Source organism: Galeopterus variegatus, unplaced genomic scaffold (genome assembly GCF_000696425.1).
Source record: "Galeopterus variegatus unplaced genomic scaffold, G_variegatus-3.0.2 Scaffold625, whole genome shotgun sequence".
Lineage (NCBI taxonomy): Eukaryota > Metazoa > Chordata > Mammalia > Dermoptera > Cynocephalidae > Galeopterus > Galeopterus variegatus.
This window is the reverse complement of record NW_007726736.1, coordinates 324,406-348,833: the sequence shown is the minus strand read 5'-3', so window position 1 is coordinate 348,833 and position 24,428 is coordinate 324,406. Positions and strand designations below refer to the sequence as shown.

Genomic DNA, 24,428 nt, shown 5'->3' with positions numbered 1-24,428 from the left:
GTTTAAAGATAAATTTAACCCCATTTTTTTGCAACTGGCATGGGCATATTTTCTAATCTTCCTAATCTATGTAAAACAGTGCTTTGCCTTCTCAAAAGCACTTGCATTGACAACCAACCAGCCTTTCAAATTTACTGCTATGGAATTATTAAACTTGATTTTTTTTTCTTTATCGTTATTTTTTTTCCCAAAAATAATAAAAGCTTTTATTTATGTTTTTAATTATTATTTATTATAAGCATATTATTACAAATCATGATTTTTCTTTATGCTCTTTACCCAACCTATCCCTCCCTCAATCTGTGAATGTAATTAATTCCACACAATTGTATGTTTAAAATGCTTAAAATGGGGCCAGCCTGGTGGCGCACTGCTACAGTGCGCCGCTTGGGAGCGTGGCGGCGCTCCCGCCAAGGGTTCGGATCCCACATACAGACCGGCCGCTCACTGGCTGAGCGAGGTGCGGGTGCAACACCGAGGGTTGCAATCCCGTTGCCGGTCCCGGTCCGGTACGGGCGCGACACTGAGGGTTGCGATCCATTGCCGGTCACGAAAAAAAGACAAAAAGGAAAAAAAAATTAAAAATGCTTAAAATGGAAATCCTTACATTATATACATTTTATCACAACAAAAAAATGGAAAAAAAAGCTTGGAAGCAATTACCAATAAAGTTTTATGAACTAGAATTTACACTGTGGAAACATTTTTGATTATGTAGTCAATGTATTTTATGATTTATACACATTTTATACTATATTTTATATACATTGACTATAAAGCAATTTATATTTTCTGTTTATCTCTATGTGCCTTAAGTAAACTATATTTTTAAATGTTTTGCACATTTAATCTGCATTTTCATATATATTGGCATAGAATTGCTCAAATTGTTTTGTTATTAACTTTTTAAATTACATTTTATTTTACTTCTCAAAATACACTGTGCTTGATTTTCATGCCCCTTTACCCATTCCTCTCCACCACCTCCCCTCCCCCACCCCACATCGTATCTGTGCACTTGACTTAAATTGTTCAAGGAATTTTTGTGGTTATTCTGTCTTCTTCCCCCCACCCTTTATTTGTTTGTGTGTTTATTTAGTTATTAATTTTTAGCTCCCACAAATAAGTGAGAACATGTGGTATTTCTCTTTCTGTGCCTGACTTGTTTCACTTAATATAATTTTCTCTAAGTCCACCCATGGTGTTGCAAATGGTTGTATTTCATTCTGTTTTATAGCAGAATAGTATTCCATTGTGTAGATGTACCACAGTTTCCTTATCCACTCATCAGTTGATGGACATTTGGGCGGGTTCCAGCTCTTGGCTATTGTATATAGAGCCGCAATAGACATTGGAGTACAGTAATTCCTTCAGTATGATGATTTCCAGTCCTCTGGGTATATTCCCAGCAGTGGGATCACTGGGTCATATAGTAGATCTATCTGTAATTGTTTGAGGAACCTCCAAATCATTTTTCATAAAGGCTGCACCATTTTGCAGCCCCACCAACAGTGGATGAGAGTTCCTTTTTCTCCACAACCTCTCCAGCACTTACTGTTCTCAATCTTTTGGATTTTAGCCATCCTAACTGTAGTGAGACAGTATCTCAGTGTGGTTTTTATTTGCATTTCCTGGATACTCAGTGATATTGAGCACTTTTTCATGTGTCTGTTGGTCATTTGTACATCTTCCTTTGAGAAATGCCTGTTCAGCTCCTTTGCCCATTTTTTAATTGGTTTTTTATTTTTTTATTTATTTATTTTGCTATAAAGTTCCTTGAATTCCTTGTATATTCTGGATATTAATCCTTTGTCAGATATATATGTTGCAAATATTTTCTCCCATTCTGTTGGATTTTTTTACTCTATTGATTGTTTCTTTTGCTGTGCAGAAGCTTTTTAGTTTGATAGAATCCCATTTGTTTATTTTACCTTTAGTTGCCTGTGCTTTTGGGGTCATATTCATGACTACTGTACCCACTCCTGCTTTCTGGAGACCTTTAGTTGCCTGTGCTTTTTTGATAGAATCCCATTTGTTTATTTTACCTTTAGTTGCCTGTGCTTTTGGGGTCATATTCATGACTACTGTACCCACTCCTGCTTTCTGGAGTGTTTCCCCCATGTTTTCTTTAAGGAGTTTTATTGTTTCAGGATGTATATTTAATTCTTTAATCCATTTTGAGTTGATTTTGGTGCATGGTGAAAAATACAGGTCTAGTTTTATTCTCCTACATGATTATCCAGTTTTCCCAGCACCACTTGTTGAAAAGGCAATCTCTTACCCAGTACGTAGCTTTGCTGCCTTTTTCAAGGAACAGATGGCTGTAAGTGTGTGGATTGATTTCTGGGTTCTCTATTCTATTCCATTGGTCTATCTATTTTTATGCCAGTACCATGCTGTTTGGGTTATTATAGCTTTTTGTGTGTGTGTGTGTGTGTGTGTGTGTGTGTGTGAAGGGGATTGCAACCCTTGGCTTGGTGTTGCCCGCACCGTGCTCAGCCAGTGAGCACACCAGCCATCCCTATATAGGATCTGAACCCATGGCGGGAGTGCCGCTGCGCTCCCAGCGCCACATTCTCCCGAGTGAAGCCAAGGGGTCGGCCCTATTATAGCTTTGTAATATAGTTTAAAGTCAGGTAGTGTTATGCCTCCAGCTTTTTTTTTTTTTGCTCAGGATTGCTTTGGCTATGTGTGGTCTTTTGTTGTTCCATATAAATGTCTGGATAGCTTTTACCATCCCAGAGAAAAATGTCATTGGAATTTTGATGGGGATTGCATTGAATCTGTAGATCACTTTGGGTAATATGGACATTTTCACAATTTTAATTCTTCCAATCTAAGAGCATGGGATATCTTTCCATCTTCTTGTGTCCTCTTTAATTTCTCTCAACAGAGGTTTATAGATTTCTTCATAGAGATTTTTCACATCCTTGGTCAGCTTTATTCCTAAATATTTTATTTTTTGGTGGCTATTGTAAATGGACTAGCTTTCTTGATTTCTTTTTCTGCATGTTCACTGGAGTATAGAAATGCTACTGATTTTTGTGTGTTGATTTTGTAACCTGCAACTTTGCTGAAATCATTTATCCAGTCTAGAAGTTTTTTTATGGAAGCTATAGGCTGTTCAATATATAGTATCATATCATCTGCAAAAAGGGACAGCTTGACTTCATCCTTTCCAATCTGGATGCCCTTAATTTCCTTTTCTTCTCTGATTGCTCTGGCTAGTACTTCCAACACTATATTGAATAGGAGTAGTGAGAGTGGGTATCCTTGTCTCATTCCTGTTTTTAAGGGAAAAGCTTTCAGCTTTTCCCCTTTCAGGATGATATTGACAGTGGCCTTATCATATATGGCTGTAATTATGTTGAGATACTTTCCATCTATGCCTAACTTGTAGAGAGTTTTATCATGAAAGGATGTTCAATTTTGTCATATGCTTTTTCAGCATCAATAGAGATGATCATGTGATTTTTGTCTTTGCTTTTATTAATGTAGTGTATCACATTTATTGATTTGCATATGTTAAACCAACCTTCCATCCCTGGGATGAATCCCACTTGATCATGGTGTATAATTTTGTGTATGTGTTGCTGTATTCTGTTAGCTAGTATTTTATTGAGGATTTTTGCATCTATATTTATCAAGGATATTGGCGTGTAGTTTTCTATTTTTGATGCATCTTTGCCTGGTTTTGGTGTCAGGGTGATGTTTGACTCATAGAATGAGTTTGGGAGAATGGCCTCTGTTTCAATCTTTTGGAACAGTTTGTAGAGAATTGGTATCAGATCCTCTTCGAAGGTTTGGTAGAACTCTGCAGTGAACCCATCCTGTCCTGGGCTTTTCTTTGTTGGGAGCCTTCTGATAACAGCTTCGATCTCTTTTACTGTTATTGGTCTGTTCAAATATTCTATATCTTCTTGTCTCAGTTTTGGTAATTTGTATGCATCCAGAAGTTTACCCATTTCTTCCAGCTTTTCAAATTTGTTGGCATATAGATGTTTATAGTGGTCTCTAATGATTCCTTGTATTTCTGAGGTGTCAGTTGTAATATCACCTTTTTCATTTCTAATTTTTGCTATTTGGGTCGTCGCTCTTCTTAGTTAGTCTTGCTAAAGGTTTGTCAATTTTATTAATCTTTTCAAAAAACCAACTTTTTGTTTCACTGATCTTTCGTATTGTTTTTCGTGCTTCTATTTCATTTAGTTCTGCTCTGATCTTAATTATTTCTTTCCATCTACTAACTTTAGGTTTGGATTGTTCTTGTTTTTCTAGATCTTTAAGGTGAAGTATTACGTTATTTGTTTGCCATCTTTCCATTCTTCTGAAGTAAGCATTTAATGCTATAAATTTCCCCCTTAATACTGCTTTTGCAATATCCCACAGGTTGTGGTATGATGTGTCATTATTTTCATTAGTTTCAAGAAATTTTTTGATTTCATGTTTAATTTCTTCTTGGACTCACGTGTCATTAAGTATGTTGTTTAATTTCTATGAGTTTGTATATTTTTCAGAGTTTCGCTTAGTATTGATTTCTAATTTTAATCCATTCTGATCAGAAAAAATACATGCTATAATTCCAACTTTTTCAAATTTGTTGAGACTTGCTTTGTGACCTAACATGTGGTCTATCCTGGAGTATGTTCCATATGCTGATGAGAATAATGAATATTCTGAGGTTGTTGGATGGAATGTTCTGTACATATCTGCCAAATCCAACTGGTCTAAAGTATTGTTTAGATCTTGTGTTTCTCTGTTGATTTTGTGCCTAGATGATCTGTCCAATGATGAGAGTGGGGTGTTAAGGTCCCCCGCTATTCTGGTGTTAGTGTCTATTTCTTTCTTTAGATCTAATAGTGTTTGCTGTGTAAATCTGGCTGCTTCGACATTGGGTGTGTATATATTTATGATTGTTATGTCTTCTTGATGGATAGATCCTTTTATCATTATATATTGGCCCTCTTTATCTCTTTTAATGGCTTTTTCTTTAAAGTCTATTTTATCTGATATAAGAATAGCTACTCCAGCTCGTTTTTCATTACTATTTGCATGATATATCTTTTTCCATCCTTTCACTCTTAGTTTTTGTGTGTCTTTACAGGTCAAGTGGTGATCTTTGGGCTTCCTGAATGTGGGATCTGTGACTTTCCCTATACCTGGGAAGTTTTCTGCTATTATCTCATTGAATATGTTTTCAATGCCATTTCCTTTTTCCTCCTCTTCTGGAATACCTATGATTCGGATATTTGAGTGCTTAAGGTTGTCAGTTGTCGCTCTTAAATTTTCATCAATTTTTTGGATTCTTTTTTCTTTTTTCTGGTCTGCCTGTGATAATTCAAACGACCTGTCTTCTAGGTCAGATATTCTCTCTTCTGCTTGTTCAAGTCTGCTGGTTAAACTCTCTGTTGTGTTTTTTATTTCATTGAATGAATCCTTCAGCTCCACAAGCTCATCTACCTTCTTTTTCAAGGCACCAATTTCTTTGTACATTTCTTTTTTCAGATCCTGTTTGGTTTTTCTCATTTCATTGTGTTCTTTCACTGAGTTTTCTTGTATCTCATTTAGTTTCCTTAGAATAGTTACTCTAAATTCTTTATCTGTCATTTCAAAGACTTCCTGTTCTATAGGATCTAGCACTAGAAAGTTATTTACTTTGGTGGTGATGTACTTTCTTGATTTTTCATATTTCTGGTTTCTTTCCTTTGGTGTTTTGTCATTGCGGCCAGGGGTATCACAGTCCACTCATTTCACCCTGATGTCTGGCTTGGATCCTAAAGGGACTGCTGCTTCTGGACAGCAGAAACTAGTCTGGACCATAATTCCCACCCCACCTGCCTTCACCAGCTCCTCTGCCTTGGGGTTTGGGAGCCCAGGGCCTCTCAGGTCGCTAATGGAGATAGGACGGCCTATACTGGAAGTCTGGCCTTAATTTTAATCAAGGCTGATTCAACGATATTTGTGACCTATAATTTAATTCCTACACCAGTGAAATAGAGCACCAGTAAAATTTTCCCATATCATGAGTATAATGTGGTGGGTAAATTCCCTGAAAACTTTTCCAGGGAAAGTACAATATGTGAGTTTTGGTTTTCATGTACACCCTAGGAAAAGTGGGTTGCCCTAATCTGAGGCGTTAAGCAGCATTTAGTCAAAAGACCACACACCAGAGATGACTACCACCAGTGCTTCAGCTATCTTTTTATTCAACCAACCCAGGGATTTTGTTAATTAGCCAAATGTCCATTGGAAGTGGATTTTCTTTGGTGAAATTCACAACATTCTAGATATGTGGATTTGCTAGGAATATCAGAGATGCTTCCTGTCACTGCACAAACAAGATATAAGAATTTGGCAAGTCCAGTGTACTTAAAGGAATGTTGCCTGGGACTTGATTCCTTTAAGATTCTGTGTCCAGCCCTAATTTGGAAGGATTGTTGGTACCCTCACTCTACCTACATGGTGATCCAAAACCTACTCCTAGAATGTCATCACATTGCCCTCTGTTGAGACTTTTTTTCATGCAGGGTGCTATCAAGAGCTCCTACAAGACAAAAAACTAACACTTTCCTGATCTTGCCAAACAGATGGTCTATAAACTAACTCTAATCCTACCTCGTTCTGCCTATTTGTGACTTAAATATAAATGTCTAGCAGGCTAAATTCAGTCTGAGACTTGCTTTCTTCTAACATGATAACAAAATTTTAAGATATGGGACCTATAGCTCCAGCTTCAACCTATTGAACACTATAGCTATTAACCAAAAACTAAAATAAGGTAACACATAAAGAGCCCAATAACTGCGACCAACCTCAACAGCTTAGGTCAGATTGCAATACTGAGTCATTTATCATATTTTACTGATGATTATTTTTCCCTGCTTAGTTATAACAGGAATTGAAATGGCTTATAATAAGAAGGTTCAATAATACCTCAAGTAATAAACCAAAAATGAAGAGAGAACAAGTAAAATAGTAAGAAAGGAGGAAAATCAAAAGCTGCTGGCTAAGGAAAGTAGCAATTGAGCATAGAACTTAGCTTGGAGCTTCTAACAGCCAGAACAATAGGGAAACCCAATGGGTTGTACGGCTGGTCCAGAAGGTGCCTAAAACAATCCTGGTTCACCCTGGTGGGGACACACCCAACCAGAATGAGGCCGACAGCCTTGTTGTGATAATGACCTTCATCCAGAACTGCTCAGCCTTTCTAGAGCACCACCTGTCGGTCTGATCCTAGTCAGTGTAACTCTTGTCCTTTGACTGGCTTCCTGTTTATTACCTCAGCTTACTCTTCAGACCTAAAAACACTCGGTATGCTTTGTGAAAGCATCATTTTCAAGATATTAACGATTGAAATTCTCACATGAGTAGATAATAAGCACATGTTAAAATTTTATTCAGCTCATTAATGAAAAAACTAGCAGAAAGACAAAGCCAGCTCCATGAGGATATGTGAAACCCAGTTTCTACAGTCAGTGGAAAAAGGAGTGTGGCAGTAACCGGGCTGAGTCAGAGGCGGTACTGATTAACTTCCCACAAGGCAACACACGCTTCATCTTCGGGGTTATCTTCTCTACTGGACAAAAAATAAAGTCCCTTTTCAGTTTAATACAATTTAATCTCTATCTTTTCAGAGATGTAAAACAAATGGGCTCTGATCAATTGTGAATAGTAAGTCAAAGAAAATTACATTTCCTTAGAGTCAGAATACCCTGAGGCAGCTTAGAAAGTACTCTAGCATGGTATTAAAATGTCAGGCAATCACCTTTTTGCTTCATTCTCAAGTTTGGATAATTTTCCTAAACAGTTCCCTTTATTCTAACTTCAATCAACAAGTGACCAGCTTTCCCTCTGACAACACTGCTGTGGGTAAACCCCAGAAACATCCCCCACATGGACACCCCTTTGCAGCTGGGGCATGTCAATGAGGTTTGCTCTGGCCATCCTGATGAACCTCATACACTGCCTAACTTTCTTTGATAAATAGAAGAATGCCAGTTCATGGGTAAAGCAAAAATTGGGGGGCTCTCCAAACCAAAGGATCTCAAATTCCAGTATGCATAAAATCCTCTGGGGGATTCTGATTCCTTAACCTGGAGTGGGGTTCAGGTATTTTTAACAATCATCCCCGAGTGATTTTAGGTTTTGCCTCTTCTACCTTCTAGTGCATAAGTTCTTCCATCTCTGCTTTCCTCCACTACTGGTTCACTGACTTCCCATGTTGGTTCATGGGAATTTGCAATAGAATAAAGGATTTACAAACATGTATGTGATGTTAGTATGTCATTCCCAACCTTCACTCTGGTAGGAAGGATCAGCACTAAGACGCCTTTACCCCCCTCTTCCAGTCAACCCCAGGAACTAAGTAAAAATCCTTCGTTTCAATACAGCTGAGGAGGATTGAGTTGGGTGTTTGGAGGAAGATGTGATAGAGGCCATTACTTGAGGTCAAGAAGGGGATGGAAATGTCCCGAGACTATATCCCTGTAATGGGTTTGGGGTCTTCACACAGGGCAGAGGTTGGGCCCTGTGTGCCCACTGAACCTTAATAAATGGAGGCCTGAGGAAGGCGAGCCTGCAGCACAATATAGCCCAGAGAAGTGCTTCTCTGATTTTCTGGAAACCAGGTGGGAGAAGCAGCTCTGAGCATGGCCACTATTATGGAACCAGGAGCCACAGCCCAGGTGGGAACACCTGAGACTCAGGACCCCTCCATGCTCCAAGCTAAGATTCTTATTTGACCCTCTGAAGATGAGGAGAGAACCCCAATAATGTCTGGGGTTGAAATTCCTTTCAGCCAGGTAGAGGGAATCTTGGAAGAGGTCATCACATTGAGAGGAAAAAGTACAGAGAGGAAATCTACTGTAGTCATTAAAAGCAGGGACTCTGGGACTAAATGGTTCTGGGTTTAAATCCTGGCTTTTCCTCTTATTAGCTGTGTGACTTTGGGCCATTTACTTAATCTGTCTGTACCTTGGTTTTCTCATCTCTAAAATGAAGACTGTAATAGTTCCAATCTTATAAGGTCACTGTAAAGTTTGAAGGAGTTAACACAGGCAAAGCATTAGAACCAGGCCTTGCATGCGTCAACTGCTACATAGGTGTTTTCTGACATTGTCGTTCTAAAACTCAAATGCTCTGGAGTAGAAGTCACACCTGCTGTACTTACAGGGTGCACTGATGACCTACATCCTTTGGAACACTTTTACCCCATCAGCAAAGGCAAAGTTTCACTTCTGACTGTTTCTAACTTTGTTCTTGGCAGAAGGTTGAGTTCCTAAAATGAAAACTTGTTTCTGTAAAGCTGCTGTGGGATCAGTGGTAGGGGTTGGAGTTGGTGGAGGGATTTAAACCAAGTATGCAATGTTCTAGCAATTTGACTAAGAATTGAGGAAGGAAATAAGAATATGATTATTCATATATATATGTATATATATATATGAGGATGTATATAAGGATATATATACACACATTAGGATATATATCCCTTTCTATAGTCAGCTTTTTGATGATTCATTTATTTATTTCACAAATTACCTATGCAGTTGAATTTCTTCTTTAATCTTTAACGTTGCACAAAAAAACCCAAAACACATTACAGGGTACTAATGGAAAATTTTTAAAAATTCACTTAAGCCAAAAGGAGAAAGAAATATCACTCACAACCCCCGCCTGTCCACCCACCCAGAAATAGCCTTTGGGTCTTTTTCTAAAAAGTCTTCCCTACTCTTTGTAGGCTTGTGTTTGGGAGTGGTGTGAGATGAGCTGCGTGCTGCCAAGAGACAGAGAAAGGACTCCTGCCTGGTGGGCAGAGATGATGACCTGTCAGCAGCTGAGCTCAACTCTCTGATCCACATGGTACAAGCCACAGGCAGTTTTCTTGGCAGCTCTTTTCTGAATTTGAAGGATAAAGGCTGAACTTCCAGCAAATTTTTGTCTCTGGCGCAGGCTTCTGAACACAAAAACTGGAGATGTCAGCCCCTCTGCAAATCTCACTCAAAAACTGGAATGGATGAGCTGATCACTAGCGGAAAGAGTAAAAAGCTCTGAGTTTCTCTATCTGATTAAGGCTTGGACCAGCATTCAGGCTGCTGGGCGCCACTGCAGCCCAAGGACGCAGACCCAGCCCACCTTCCACTGGCCGAGATGTGTACCTCCAAGGCTGCATCTTCCCTGAGCAATTTCTTTTTGTCTAATTTGGAAAAGGGTAGGTGTCTTAGTTAAAGCAAAGCCTTAGACACAGGGACTTGGAGGCAGGTGATTTATTTGGCAGATGATCTCAGGAAGGAGTGAGGAAGTAGGAAGTGTGAGACTAGAGAGAAGAAAGGCCAACATGAGGCTGTGTTATAATGATCATCGCTGCTGTGAGCAAGGGAGGCTTGACCCCACAGCGACCTCCAGAGAAGTGTACTGAATGCCTCTTAGAATGTCCACCTACACGACAGGAGGCCAGGACATTTATCTGCTGATTCCTGTTCCCATTAACTAACGGTTGCTCCTGAGGACATCAACTTCAAGCCAAGCTTACAAGAAGGTCCAATAGACTCCCTTAGCATTAGATAAAGCCCTTGGTCAGAAAGAGGAAAGACACTTAAAGCAGCAAGTTTTCAGGTTGGGGGGTTCTGGGCTCTCCCAGAACATTCCACGGCAGCTGCAGCTGAAGGTGGAGATGGACTGCAGGGCTATGATGTGGGGTGCCAACTGTGCCTGCGTCAGCATGATATGAGGTGACTGTGTCCCTGTCCTGTTCCAAATTTCCAGACCCCCAGCCTCAGGCCCATTTCACACACAGGGCAATCGAAGCTCAGTTTGAATGGCTTGCCAATTTTGCACCACCAGGAAGTAGGAGAAAAGAATAAACCTGTGTCTCCTGCTGCCTGGCACTGTACAGTGTTCCTTCAGCAACTAACCCCACTTGTGACAGGAGTACACAGAGCTCTTTCCCTCTGTTCTTTTCTTACAAAGGCTCTCCCTACCTGGCAGCATACAGCAGCCTGACACTTCCACTGGGGCCCCCTGACCCTGTTGAAAAGCAGTGTTTGTGGCCTGTGGGTAAGCACCTGAGCTCTGGTTCCTGACTCCATCACTTCCTAGATGTGTGACCTTGAGCTAGACACCTAATCTCTCCATCTCAGGTTCCTCACCTGTAAAATGGGACAATCATAATACCTAGTTCATAGCACTGATTAATAATTAAATGTGTTAACACTCAGAAAGCACTTAAAAGGCTGTCCTGCACTTGGAAAGCACTCAGTAAATTCTTTCAGCATTCATTCAGCAGATGTTCATTGAGCACCTTCTTTATGCTAGGCACTGTTCTAATTTCTGGGATGAAGCAGCAAACGAACAAAGCTCTCTCTTATTTCCTAGATCAGTGTTTCTCTAACTCGAGTGTGTGTCAGAATTACCTTGGGGGCTAATGGGCCCTGCCTCCAGGACTCATGATTCATAGGTCTGGGATGGGACTTGAGAATTTGCATTTCTAACAAGTTCCCAGGTAATACAGATGCTGGCCCAGGGGCTGCACTTCAAGAATCATTGTCTAGTCATATTCCAGAGCAGGGAGAACAACAGTAAATAAAGAACTTGTCAGATGGCACTTAGTGATGTGGAGAGAAACATAGCAGGACAAGGAGGGTGGGGTTTACTACTTCTGTAGAGATCAAGGAAGATTTATCTGATAAAGAAGCATTTGAAGGAAGGCCTGAAGGAAGTTAATTCACAAGCCAGTCATTCTGAAGGAAGAGAGTCCAAGGCAAAAGAAAAGCAAGTGCAAAGGCCCTGGGGCAGGAGCATGCCTTGAGAGGTCAGGACCACTGCCAGCCAAGAAGTCACCTTGATGTCAAACATGCCAGGAGCACAGCATCGTAAATACAGCCCATGCTGGACTGCAGTTCTCCCTGCCCCCTTGGCTGGGTACTTCTTGCAGGGCACAATACACAGAACAGAGTATGGTTGCCCTGGGAAGATTCAAGGAACAGCAAGGAGGTCCAAATGGCTAGAGGCAAGTGAGTGAGGTGAACAGTAATGGGACATGAGGTAAATACGTAGGGTCTGGTCGGTTGGATGGAATGAGAGCCATCAGAGGGCTCTGAGCAGAGAAGGGACATGACCCAACTTAGAATCACTCGGCTTGCTAGGTGGAAAGTAAACTATCAGAGGGACAAAGGAGGAAGCAGACCAACCACTGAGGAGGCTGTAAATACTAGTTTTGTAGAAATATTACTGCTGGGAGTGGCTTCCTGTAATAAGCCTAGTGGTGCCCAGCCTTGAGGGACATACAGCTTAGTAGGGCAGTGGTTATAAGAAACTCTTCTTTCTCCTACTTCAGCTAACTGCTATGTATTGAGTCAACCACTGCATTTTGCATTTTTTCCTGCCTTATATTGTTTAAACTCCCTAGAACCCTATGAGTTAAGTATTATCAATACTAATGAAGAAACTGAAGCTCGGAGAAATTCAAATTCTCACATTCAAATTCTCAAGGTCTCTCAGACCCCAAAGAAGGACTCACAAGTCCTTGCACTGCCTCCTAGGTAATAGCTGAAGTATTGCAATGAACTAATGAATAACTTTTAAAAATATAAATTAGAGCTGATTCAAGGTAATTGCTATAATTATGTCGTTCTTATTCATTTTCTCCTATGTTTTCTCAGGCTGGAGAGGACCAGAGTTGAGCCAGACAGCTGGAAACCACATCTCCTCCTGGTATACCTATGAAACTCTCTTGAAAGCTTTTCTAGGGAGACTGAAAATAAAGTTTAAGAACCACTATGGAGAAGTGTTTAAGTTATTATTGCTTCACAACAAACCACTCCAAAACTTAAAAGCTTAAAACAACCAGTCTATTTTGCTCTTGATTCTGAGGATCTGAAATTCAGGAAGGGCTTGGCTGCAAGTTTTCTTTCTTGGGATCTCTGATGCAGCTGCAGTCAGATGTTGGCTGGGGCTGTGCTATGTATGGTTTGAATGTGTCCCCCAAAATTCGTGTGTTGGAAACTTAAACCCCAATGCAACAGTGTTGGTAGGTGAGTCTAATGGGCAGTGTGTTTAGGTCACGAGGGCTCTGCCTTCATGAATGGATTAATGCCTCTTTCACTCTTCCACCACGTGATGGTGCAGTAGGAAAGCTCACACCACATGCCTGTGCCTTGCTCTTGGACTTCTCACCCTCCAGAACTGTGAGAGAATAAATTTCTGTTCTTTATAAATTGCCCAGTCTCAGGTATTCTGCTACAGAAGAACAACACAGACTAAAACAGGCTGCAATTATGGAAGGGCTCCAGTGGGCTGGACATTCAAAATGCCTCACTCACTCACGGTCAGCAGTGAATCCTTTCTGTGGCTGGGAGCTTGGCTGAATTGTTAACCAGAGTGCCTACAGGCAGTCTCTCCAGGTTGGCGATCTCAGGGCAATGGGACTTCTTTCATAGTGACTACTTTCCATGGAGTGAGCATCCTGTGAAAACCAGGTGGAATCTAATGACCTTTTATGGCATAATTTCAGAAATCATATAGCATCACTTCTGTCATAACTATCTGTCAAAGCCATTATGAGCCAACATCCTCGGTTTCACAGGGCAGGGAAAGAGACCCCACCTTTTGCTGAGAGATCCATCAAAGAATTTGCAGAAATATTGTAAAACTTCCACAAAGAAGCTGTCATCTGGCTTTGTTCATAAACTATCTGCCTAACTCATATACCTCGCTGGTGGGAGGGTAAATTGGTATAATCCCCATAGGGGCCAATTGGAAATATTTATCAAAATGACAAGTGCATACACTCTTAGAATGAGCAATTTCGGGCCGGCCCGGTGGCGCACTGGATGGTGCGCCACTTGGGAAGCGCGGCGGCGCTCCCGCCCGAGGGTTCGGATCCCGTATGCAGACCGGTTCCCGCTCACTGGCTGAGAGAGGCGCGGGAGCAACGCCGAGGGTTGCAATCCCGTTGCCGGTCCCCGGTCCGGTACAGGGGCAACACTGAGGGTTGCAATCCATTGCCGGACACGGAAAAAGAAAAAAAAAAAAAAAAAAAAGAATGAGCAATTTCACTTCTGAGAATTTATCCTATAGATATGGTCAACCCAAATCACTACAAGTCATTTTCAACACTGTAGGAGTGTTAAAAACGTAGGGCCAGGGCCGGCCCGGTGGCGCACTGCTACAGTGCACTGCTTGGGAGCGCGGTGGCGCTCCTGCCGAGGGTTCGGATCCCACATACAGACCGGTTCCTGCTCACTGGCTGAGCGAGGTGTGGGAGCAACACCGAGGGTTGCAATCCCGTTGCCGGTCCCGGTCCGGTACGGGCGCGACACTGAGGGTTGCGATCCATTGCCAGACACGAACAAAGACAAAAAGGAAAAAAAAAAAAAAAAAAACGAAGGGCCAGCATTTCTAGTAAAACAAGATAGGGACGTTTTCTCAATTCAAGGAGATGACAAAATTATTAAGTATTGATAAAAGATAATCCTAACTATTATTACTGGCCATCCAATGTGCCCAGCATGTTATTTGCTTCACATCCACTATTTCTAATCCTTTCTATAATTCTCTAAGGTTAACCGTTGCTATTTCTCTGAAGGTTTAGAGAAATACTAAGGCCACACAACTGGCAAGTAGGGGACCTACAATTCAAATCCAGTTCTTCCTGATTCTATACCCTGATCTCTAGCTCACAGTAGCATAATTCTGTCTTTAAAGTTACATGCTTACACTTGAGAATCTCCAGTCTTTTTGCATTTCCAAACCACTGCACAATATAAGAGAATATTTCATTACAGGTTGTTTCCTGTCAGAAGTAACATGTAGCAATGACTCCATACAATTCTTTGAAGGGGAAAGACTATGAGACTAAGATTGTACTGAACATGCCCGTAGAAATGGAAATTACTCTTGCAGTGTGTAAGTAGGACAAGCATCAGTTTGTATATCTTGTCAAGAAATTCCCAGAAATTGAATCTTAGCCCAGTTTTTCCTCATCTGTACTCTTGCCAACATTATTTGAGGCCAGCTGGAAAATTTGAGAAGAATAGAGGTTAATACTGATGAGGAATGGCCCTTTCCTACCCCAAAAAGGAGAGGCAAGGATAGATGATGAGCAAAAATGTTTTGTTTTAGCAAGTAAGCGACATTCTAGTCCTCCCTGGTTCTTCTCATGTGCCATTGGAGGGACTTGTCCATGGAAGGGGCTACCCCAACCCAGTACTTTACACACACTTTGCACACACTCACACACATACACACTCTTTGCACCTGAAATTTATCTCTGATTTTTTCACTGAACTATAAATGCTCAAAAAAATCCTCCTTGGGCTGGCTGGTTAGCTTGGTGTTGGTAACACCAGGATCAAGCGTTTGGATCCCCACACCTGCCAGCCACAAAAAAAATAAAATAAAATTATCCTCTATCTTAACACTCTTTTCTTATTTCTTAAGCTAAATGGGTCACTCATCTGCTCAGACATTTATAATAGTTCCGTATTGTTTATTGAAACAAATCCAAACTCCTTCTGTGAATGAATGAACATGTACCTGTTGTGAAGTATCACTCACTCTTTCCCAACTTTCTCTCTCTCTGCCTCACTTAGTCCGGCCTCTGACATGTCTTCCTAAACCAAATCCACTCTCCTTACCATGCTTTTTCGCATATTATTCCTCCCAAATTATATTCTCTCCACTCTCCTCCACCTTTCCTAGTTCTACCTATTCTCCTAGGCCTAAATCTAAGTCCAGCTCTTCCAAGAACCTTCCTGTAGTACTCCAGCCCATTCTACCGCTCTCTTCCCCCGTGGCCTATGATATTTTGGAGATTTATGATCCAATTTAATATTCTACTGCCAAGGACTAGTAGTTCTAAAATGTTAGTATGCATCAGAATGACCTGAAGGGCTTTAAACAGAAGGCTTTGACCCATTCCCAGAGTTTCTGATTCAGTAGCTCTGAGATGGGGCCCAGGAATTTGCATTTCTAACAAGCTCCCAGGTGCCGCTGCTGCTGCTGCTCTGGGGTCTACAGTGGGAGAAGCACTGCTGCAGAGGAACGAGCATGCTGTTTGCTAGCTATTTGAACCTGGGCGAGTTATTTAATTTCTCTGTGCCTCAGTCTCTTCATGTGCAATAAATATTACTTCAAAGCACTGCTGTAAAGAACTGAAATAATGTATTTTAACATTTAGTACAGTTTCTAGCACATAGTAGAAACTCAATACATGGCAGCTACCATTTCTAGCAGAAAAAAAGACAAAACTTCCTGAGGATTAATTATATGTACGTAACAAAGGTAACACCACAGACTATGGCTTAACAAAGCTCTGGGCTGTAGGTTTATTGGCAGGACTGCCACGTCCTTTGCCATGGAGAGCCTGGGAGGAAGCTATGCAAATCTTCACTCACCCACTTAGTAAGGTCTTAATCTTGGAGGGGCAAACAAAGATAACGTTTCCCATGCTTATAAGATCTCTCCCAATGCTAAGCAGCTATAATTGAGTCAACTTTCAATTCAGGATAGCTAAGTTTTCTAACTGGTTATTCTGTAGAAATATTATTTTAATTTATTGTAAATTCAAGTAACTGTGGCAAAATATTCTATGGTTTTTCCCGAATTGTCTTATCTTCATAAGAAAAAAATAAACCAAAGGCAGGGGAGGGAAGACTCTGAAGAAAACCTTAGGGAATAAGCTGGCCCATACCAGGATCCAAACCCTTGACCTTGGTGTTGTAACACCACACTCTAACCAAATGAGCTAACCATCCAGCCCTCCATGAACTTTTTGAAGACCTTTCATAATTGCAAGACCAGTTCTGACCATCTCTGCTGGCAAATGTATCTGAAAAGAATGCCAGAGTTTATGGAATCCTGGACAATAGGAATGAGGGTGGGGGTGAAGCTTCTGTGCTGCCTAATCCAATCAGAGGAAGGGGAGCAAGCAGGGATGGCAGAGGAGTTGGCATCCAGCTTAGTCAGACCCTGCCTCCCTGGCCCCCAGCATGCATAGAACTATGTGCTGTCCCCTGGTTCCACAGAGCCAGTGCTTGGCCAATGCACTGGCTTTGGCACCTGCAGTCTTGGGCCTTTTCCTGGCACCTCCTAGGAACCAGGAAACAAAGAATGGAGATGCCAGAGCAAACCCAGGAAGCCAATTATGTCCTCCAAAACCCACCTCCACTGCTTCCCCTGCCAGTCCAGACAGAGGTCTCATTCCTCTTTGTAGACTTAGCATCGCATACACAGTGCCTGGGACATGATAGGTGTTCAAGAAATGCTGATGTGGTTCATCAAGTCATCAAACAAGGTAATTATTGAAAGGTCTATCTGTTATGACACATGGCATGACATACTATGGCCATGGTAAATCGGAAAGCCACTTAGTCATAAGAAATCAGTGTGTATATAGGCATCAATTGCCTGATTGTGTTGGTTTATTCCATGTCTGTGTCAGTCAGAGTTTGGTCAGAGAATCAGAACCACTAGGAGAAATATAAATAATAAAGGCTTTGTTAAAGGGATTTGAATGTCCACAATCATGAGAGTTGCTTACACAGTTTCTGTAAGGCTGTTGTTTCCTCATCTGATGCTGGGGACTAAGTCAACAGGGCTGGCCATGGGGAAGGATTGCTGTGAGGTGGGAGAGAGCAGGACTAGATGGAACACTGGAGGCTGAGCCGGGACCCATGAGGATGTGTTGAGCCATGTCAGTCTCTCCTAGTCTTCAGTGATGCAAGTGACCTGCAGGTGAAGCTGGTGCCCTTCCTCATGGAGGCAAACATACGCCTGGCCCAGGAGTTAGGACAAAGGAAGAGATTTGGCAGGAATGAAGGAGCTGCAGGCCTGCCTGCCGCCCACTCCCACCAGGTGAGCCAGCAGATGGGTGACCAGTGCACCAGCTGCCACTGCAACCTGTGCCCGCATTGACCTTCCTAGAGAGTCTAGTCATTGAGTTACATCTGCCTTCCAGTTCTCACACATAATGTCACGTGGGGCTCATACTAGATGGACACTATGCAGGGAAGGGAATTCTGGAAAATGTAATTCCGACTTAGACGAGTTAACACAATACAGATACACCACCACATGGGGGCAGCTAAAACTTCTCTGGCTGTGTGGCCAGAGACAGATTCTCCTGAGGGCGAGCTGCCTTGCTCTGGCTCAGAGGTCTAAGTCTAAGGATCAGGTGGACGAGCTGGTGCTCAACCCTGATTAACCCAGTTACTTTTAAGAAAAGATACTGAGGAAAAGAGGAGCAGGGTTCAAAAGGTAGCCTTGTAAATTTTGGCACCTATAACTCAATTAATTCAGAGGGTTTTAATGCCAATTAGACAGGTGACATGACTTAGGATAGAATCTTGATGAGCTAGCCCTTCAGAGCAAGATGAGGATTATAAGCTCAAAAATTATTTATTTTAACCTCAAAATTTAGATTCAGAAATAAGACTATATAAAAATCCCCTGGTGGGAGGGTGGAGGAGGAATGCATATTCCCCAGTGACCCTCACACAGCAGGTCTGGGAAGATTCCCAGGAATCTGCACCTCAGCAAACACCCAGAGAAGTTCTCATGCAGGTGAGCCTTGGTCCACACTTGAAGAAAGACTTTTCTAGAGGCTTGCACATCAGAGAAACTCCCAAATCTATCCTGTGTGCAAAAGCTGGTCACTGTAGATTAGTTATTTTAATTGAGGGAACATCAGAGAACATGTTTCAGAAAGACAGCAGTGGGAAATGAAAATCTGCTATTTATTTTAGCATGATATTCTAAAGGTTATTTTAGAATTCTAAGAATTAGTCAGGGTTCATAAATGTTGCTTGCTCTATTAATAAAGAAACTTGATGGCTGCCAAATTGCATCCTCCATTCTGACTTAGCCCACACACCTTTGCGCCTCAAAGCAGCTAAAGATGTGCTCGTGCCACCTAGAGGCCCCCATGAGCACATGCGGGTATAAAGCAAGGCTTCCACAGGTATGGCGGGGACAGGAGCAAAGACCGCAGCAAATAAGAAACTGAACTTTAAGAACAGACAATGGCTTGAACTTGGTTTTTTAGTCCTAACTAACTATGAGAAATGGCTGTGGACCCTTCTCTGATTGCTTGAAAGAATAGAAAGAACATGGACTCTGGAACTTGACACACTTGATTTAAATCCCTTCTCCATGACCTAAATGTCACGTGTACCAGACTCATTTTGCACCTGACTTCACATCTTGTTGCCCTGCTAACTTCATGCAGGAGTACAGTGACAGCAGCATGCCTCTGCTGCACTGTGCACCTCTCAGTGTCTGCCCCGGGGCTTCTCTAAGGCAGGGCATGCTTTGGACAACTGCTGGAATCTGTTAGCCATGCTTGTGTATGTATACACCCCTGTAGTAACATTAGCGATGGGATCCAGAACCCAGAACAATTCACCTTTGTACTTCAGGCAGACAATTCTGAGGAACATTCCGCCCAGCTCCTCCGAAGATTCCAGGAGAAAGCAGTGGGAAGTCCTCATTGCCCACCATGATGGCCAGTTCAAGAAAACCCACCCTTGTGTTGGTTTTTCCTCTGCCCATTTGTGTTCCCCGAGATCACCTGCCAAAGTAAACCACTGAACATAAGCCTTTGTGTCGTGCTTTCCTTTCTCAAGAAACTCAGGCTAAGACAAGGTATAACCTTAGGCAATTAATTTATCCTCTGTGAGCCTTAGCTGTCTCAGTTGCAATGTTTCTCACAGGAATATTGTGAAAATTAAGTGAAATTCTGAAAGGAAAGCACTTTTCACAGTGCCTGATTCATAACAGAGGCCCCTTTTTTGGAAGTCTCCCTGCTACCTAGTGGGGGCGATTTCATTTTAAAAGTGGGCCACCATCATCAGCATCACATTTACCACCATCACGTCCAACCTGCAAGCCATATCACCACCAAAACCTCCACCAAGACCACCATCAACACCACCTCTACCATAAGCATCACCATCACTACCACCCCCAAAACTTCATAACTATTATCATCACGAACACCACCATCACTACCACTAATACCACCATCTCCACCACCTCCACATTCACCACTAATACCACCACCATCCTGACCCACACCACTCTTCATACCACCATCATCACCATCACTACCACCACCCCCATCAACATCATCACCTGTACACCTCCCTCCAGTAACTGGCCATTGGACAGGACTTCTGTAGCCCAGATCTAGCTGATTCTCTTTAGCTAGAGAAACTATTAGACATGCCTCACTCACTCTATTATATCTGCCTCAGCAAAATCTAAACAGTAGCTAATGTTCAATTTTTCCAGATAATCTTAACATTGATCAGAATGTTTTGGATAACTGACATTTTGCAACAGAATTATCATTTCTCTTAACATATGTACCTTTCTAGGAGTCAGAGTACAGGCAGAGAAGGATGAAAGTCTCATGGTAAAAATCACTGAAGTAAAATGAACTGGATTTTATCCCTAATTATGTTAGAAATAAGTCATAAAAGTTATAAATAAATTATAAAAAGCTTACAAATAAGTTTTAGTTTTCATTCAATAGGTAACTTTAGTACTACTATGTGACAAGCATCTACTAGGCACTGGAAAAATATTGGCAAAAAACATCACAGGCCTTTTCCTCTGAGAACTTTCTAAATAGGGAGAGAGACTGACAGGCAGTAGGGAATACAATGCAGTGTGACCAGTTCCATCACAGGGGAAGGTGAGGAGACCCTGATCCAGGTGGCGGTGAAGAGTATTCAAGGAAGGTTTCCTGCGGGAGGTGACTAAAGGAAGAGAAGTTAGCCGAGTATAATCAGGAAGAGGCGGTGACAAGCAATCCAGGCAGCAGGAACAGCACAAACAAAGTCCCAGAGGTGAGAGAATGCACGGCTTCACAGAAACACAAGTAGTTGACTACGGCTGTGATATGGCATGCAAGGAGAGACGGAACGAGAGAAACAAGCAGGGGCCAGATTATAAAGGGAATGTATGCCACACACAAAAAAAAGAGTTTAGAAAAAGAGTTTAAATTCTGTTTTTCTACATAAATAGGCTCCTTAAAAACATTTTTTTCCTGAGAAAGCAGCCTTGGAACAAAGTTAACCCAAACCAGATCAATGCTTCACAAAGGGAGGAAATGTTTTTTTAGCGCCTAGTTTTCTGGAAGATTTTATCCACTAAGAATTTAAAGAGAGCATGGGATTTGAGGGGTATTAATATCTTACTTTCAGCTACTCCCCACATATCTTGCAGTGATGCATGCTGAAGTCACCTTTACATGTGGGCAGGCATGTGACTATATCTGTCTGACTGTTATATCTAGTGTTTCTTAACAACCCTCCTCCTCCCCACATCCACAAGCAGAGGCAGCCAGACCCTTGACTGTGGCTGCCTCCAAGATAAATATCTAGGATCACAGGTTCTGACCTTGAAATCATCTTATAAGGAAAGCAGTGTTGCTAAGACTAAATCCAACCAGCATTTCCAGGCCACTAAGTGAAGGCTCCTTACATGCAAGGCTGATGTCTCTTCTTTGAGTCTGCCATGTTTAACTCAATGCACAGCTTATAGTGAATAGATTCAATAAACATACATTAAATAGACTGAATTTGACCCAATAAATTGGTGTCAAAGTCAGCATGAGTGTATTTGATAATTAAATGCTTTAGTATTTATAAGCTAAAAGAAAGCCTCTGTGATATTAGTCTTTTCCACCCACTCAGAAATTAGTTGTTCAAGAGAATAAATTTTTTAAATACTCTCCTAAATCTTCCCCTTCACCTTTTATCTTCTTTTGATAAACAGGCCAAGGTAGAGAGGAAGTAGAAATATTCTTCTTACTAAACAGAAAAAGAGAAATTGGAAAATACGAAGATATTGGTAGGACTGAGCCTTCCTGAAATCTCCTGATGCCAATATATATACATTTTTCTCTTTATAAAAAGACTCCCTAGTACCAAACTAACACAAAATCAACACTTCATAAAAAGACACTTGGACCAATGGAACAGAATCAAGAAGCCAGAAATCAATCCACGTACTTACAGCTAACTGATCTTTGACAAAGGCACCAAGAACATACATTGGGGACAGGATAGCCTCTTCAATAAATGGTGCTAGGAAAACTGAATATCCATCTGTAGAAGAATGAAACTAGACCCATACCTCTCACCATATACCAAAATCAACTCAAAATGGATTAAAGACTTAAATATAAGACCTGAAACTATAAAACTCCTAGAAGAAAACATAAGAGAAATACTTCAGGATCTACAACTGGGCAAAGACTTTATGAATAAGACCTCAAAGTACAGGTTACAAAAGAAAAATAAACAAATGGGATTATATCAAACTAAAAAGCTTCTGCACAGCAAATGAAACAATCAACAGAGTGAAAAGACAACCTACAGAGTGGGAGAAAATATTCGCAAAGCAATACCTGCACATTCATGTTTATCACAGCTCTATTTACAATAGTCGAGATATGGAACTAACCTAAAAACCATCAACAGATGACTGGATAAGGAAAATGTGGTATACATACACAATGGAATACTACTCAGCTATAAAAAAGAAAGAAAGAAAGAAATTCTGCCTTTTACAGCAACATGGATGAGCTTGGAGAAAATTATGTTAAGTGAAATAAGCCAGTCACAGGAAGAGAAATTCCACATGTCCTCACTGATAAGTGGGAACTAAAAAATAAAGAAAAAACAACCACAATAATATACTGAAGTTTCAGGAGATCAGAATTGGGGTTACTAGAGGTGGGAAAAGGGGAAGGAGAGAGGATTAGCAAGAAATTGGCTAATGTACACAAAGAAGGATTACGTTTTATAATGATGAGTCTGCTAATTATCCTGATTTGATCATCACACATTGTACACAAGTATTGATAGTCAACTCTGTACCTCACAAATACGTGCAGTCAACTACGTTTCAAAAATAAATAATAAATAAAATGCTTAATTGGCTAAAAAAAAAAACTGCCATTTTTGTAGTCAAAAACAGTCAGATATTTGCAAATTTATATGATTCAATGTAATTGAAATACTCTAATTATATCAAATATATAATTTTATGTACATCTTAATTATTTAAAATAATTACATCTCAGTTTCATATAATCCTAATTATATATTTTATAGATATTGATTACATTATACACCTGCATTATATATCTTCTTATTTTAAACATATTTTCACTATATGTATGCTATATATCCTAATCACATATATATCTTCAAATATATATTTTGATTAAGTAAGCTAATTTTTTTTTTTTTTATGGTGAAAAAAGTTGTATATTTGGAATTAACCATCTGGACTCAAGTTTATATTAGAAATGCACACATTCACAGCACACTGAATTCAAAGTCTGACCTCTAATAAAACCAGGACTGTCACTGTTTGTCTTTTCCTGATGACAATGCAGATAGATGTATGTGAATTTCTGAGAGCACACCACCACCTTGTGTCTTCTTGTTGAATTACATGTGGGTATCACAGCATCTTGCCTTAAAAGGGACTTGTGGTCACTTTCTCATTTAATAAACATGTATTTAACACTTACTATGAATCCTGCACTGGGATGGATGCAGAGCATAATGATTCTCAGCCTGAAGTCTCTCTGGAACTCTTCATAGCAAATAAGCTCCCTCCAAAGAAAGTAAATGTGAGAAGCAGACTTGGTGCAGGAAGTGAGAGAGAGAGTGAATGTCCCACCTAAGTGGGGTAACCGCTGCTCAGTTTTAGACAGTTGCTCCAAGAAAGAAGTATGAGCGCAGTATTTTTTCTAAGATAAATCAGAAATTCAAATATTGGTGTGAAAATACCTGATTTTTAAATAAGAATTTATTCTAGTTGTTTCTAAATAACATGAGCCAACATATGCATCTGCAGACTGCAATCAGCCCGCATCCTGCCAGGTTTGAACCTCTGGTTTGTACTCTTTTTATCCCTTTCCATCACTTTAGTAGTGTTTCACAAATGAGAGGAGGTAAACGCTGACACTCAGAAATGCAATGGTGAGCAAAAACAGACCCAGGCTTCTCATGAGGCCAGTTTGACCTACAAAAAATGGCAGTTTCCTAATACAGGCACACCTCATTTTATTACACTTCACTTTATTGCGCTTTGAGGATATTGCATTTTTTACAAATGGAAGGTTTATGGCAACCTTACATCACACAAGACTATCAGCCCCACTTTTCCAACAGCATGGGCTCATTTTGTGTCTCTGTCACATTTTGATAATTCTCACAATATTTCAAACTTTTATATTATTATTATAGCTGTTATGCTGATCTGTGATCAGTGATATTTGATGTTACTATTATAATTGCTTGGGGGCACCACGAACCACACCCATATAAGAAAGCAAATTTAATCAATAAATGTGTATTGAAATCAGGCCAGTTAATGACCCTCCAATTTTTTCTAAGTGTTCAAGTTATTTA

At 40.8% G+C, this 24,428-nt stretch overlaps 1 pseudogene; it reads right to left on the bottom strand.

Annotated features, from left to right (window-relative positions):
• Positions 1 to 23,245: 23,245 nt before the first annotated feature.
• The window catches only part of LOC103588895, a 10,618-nt pseudogene continuing 9,435 nt past the window's right edge, over positions 23,246 to 24,428 (bottom strand).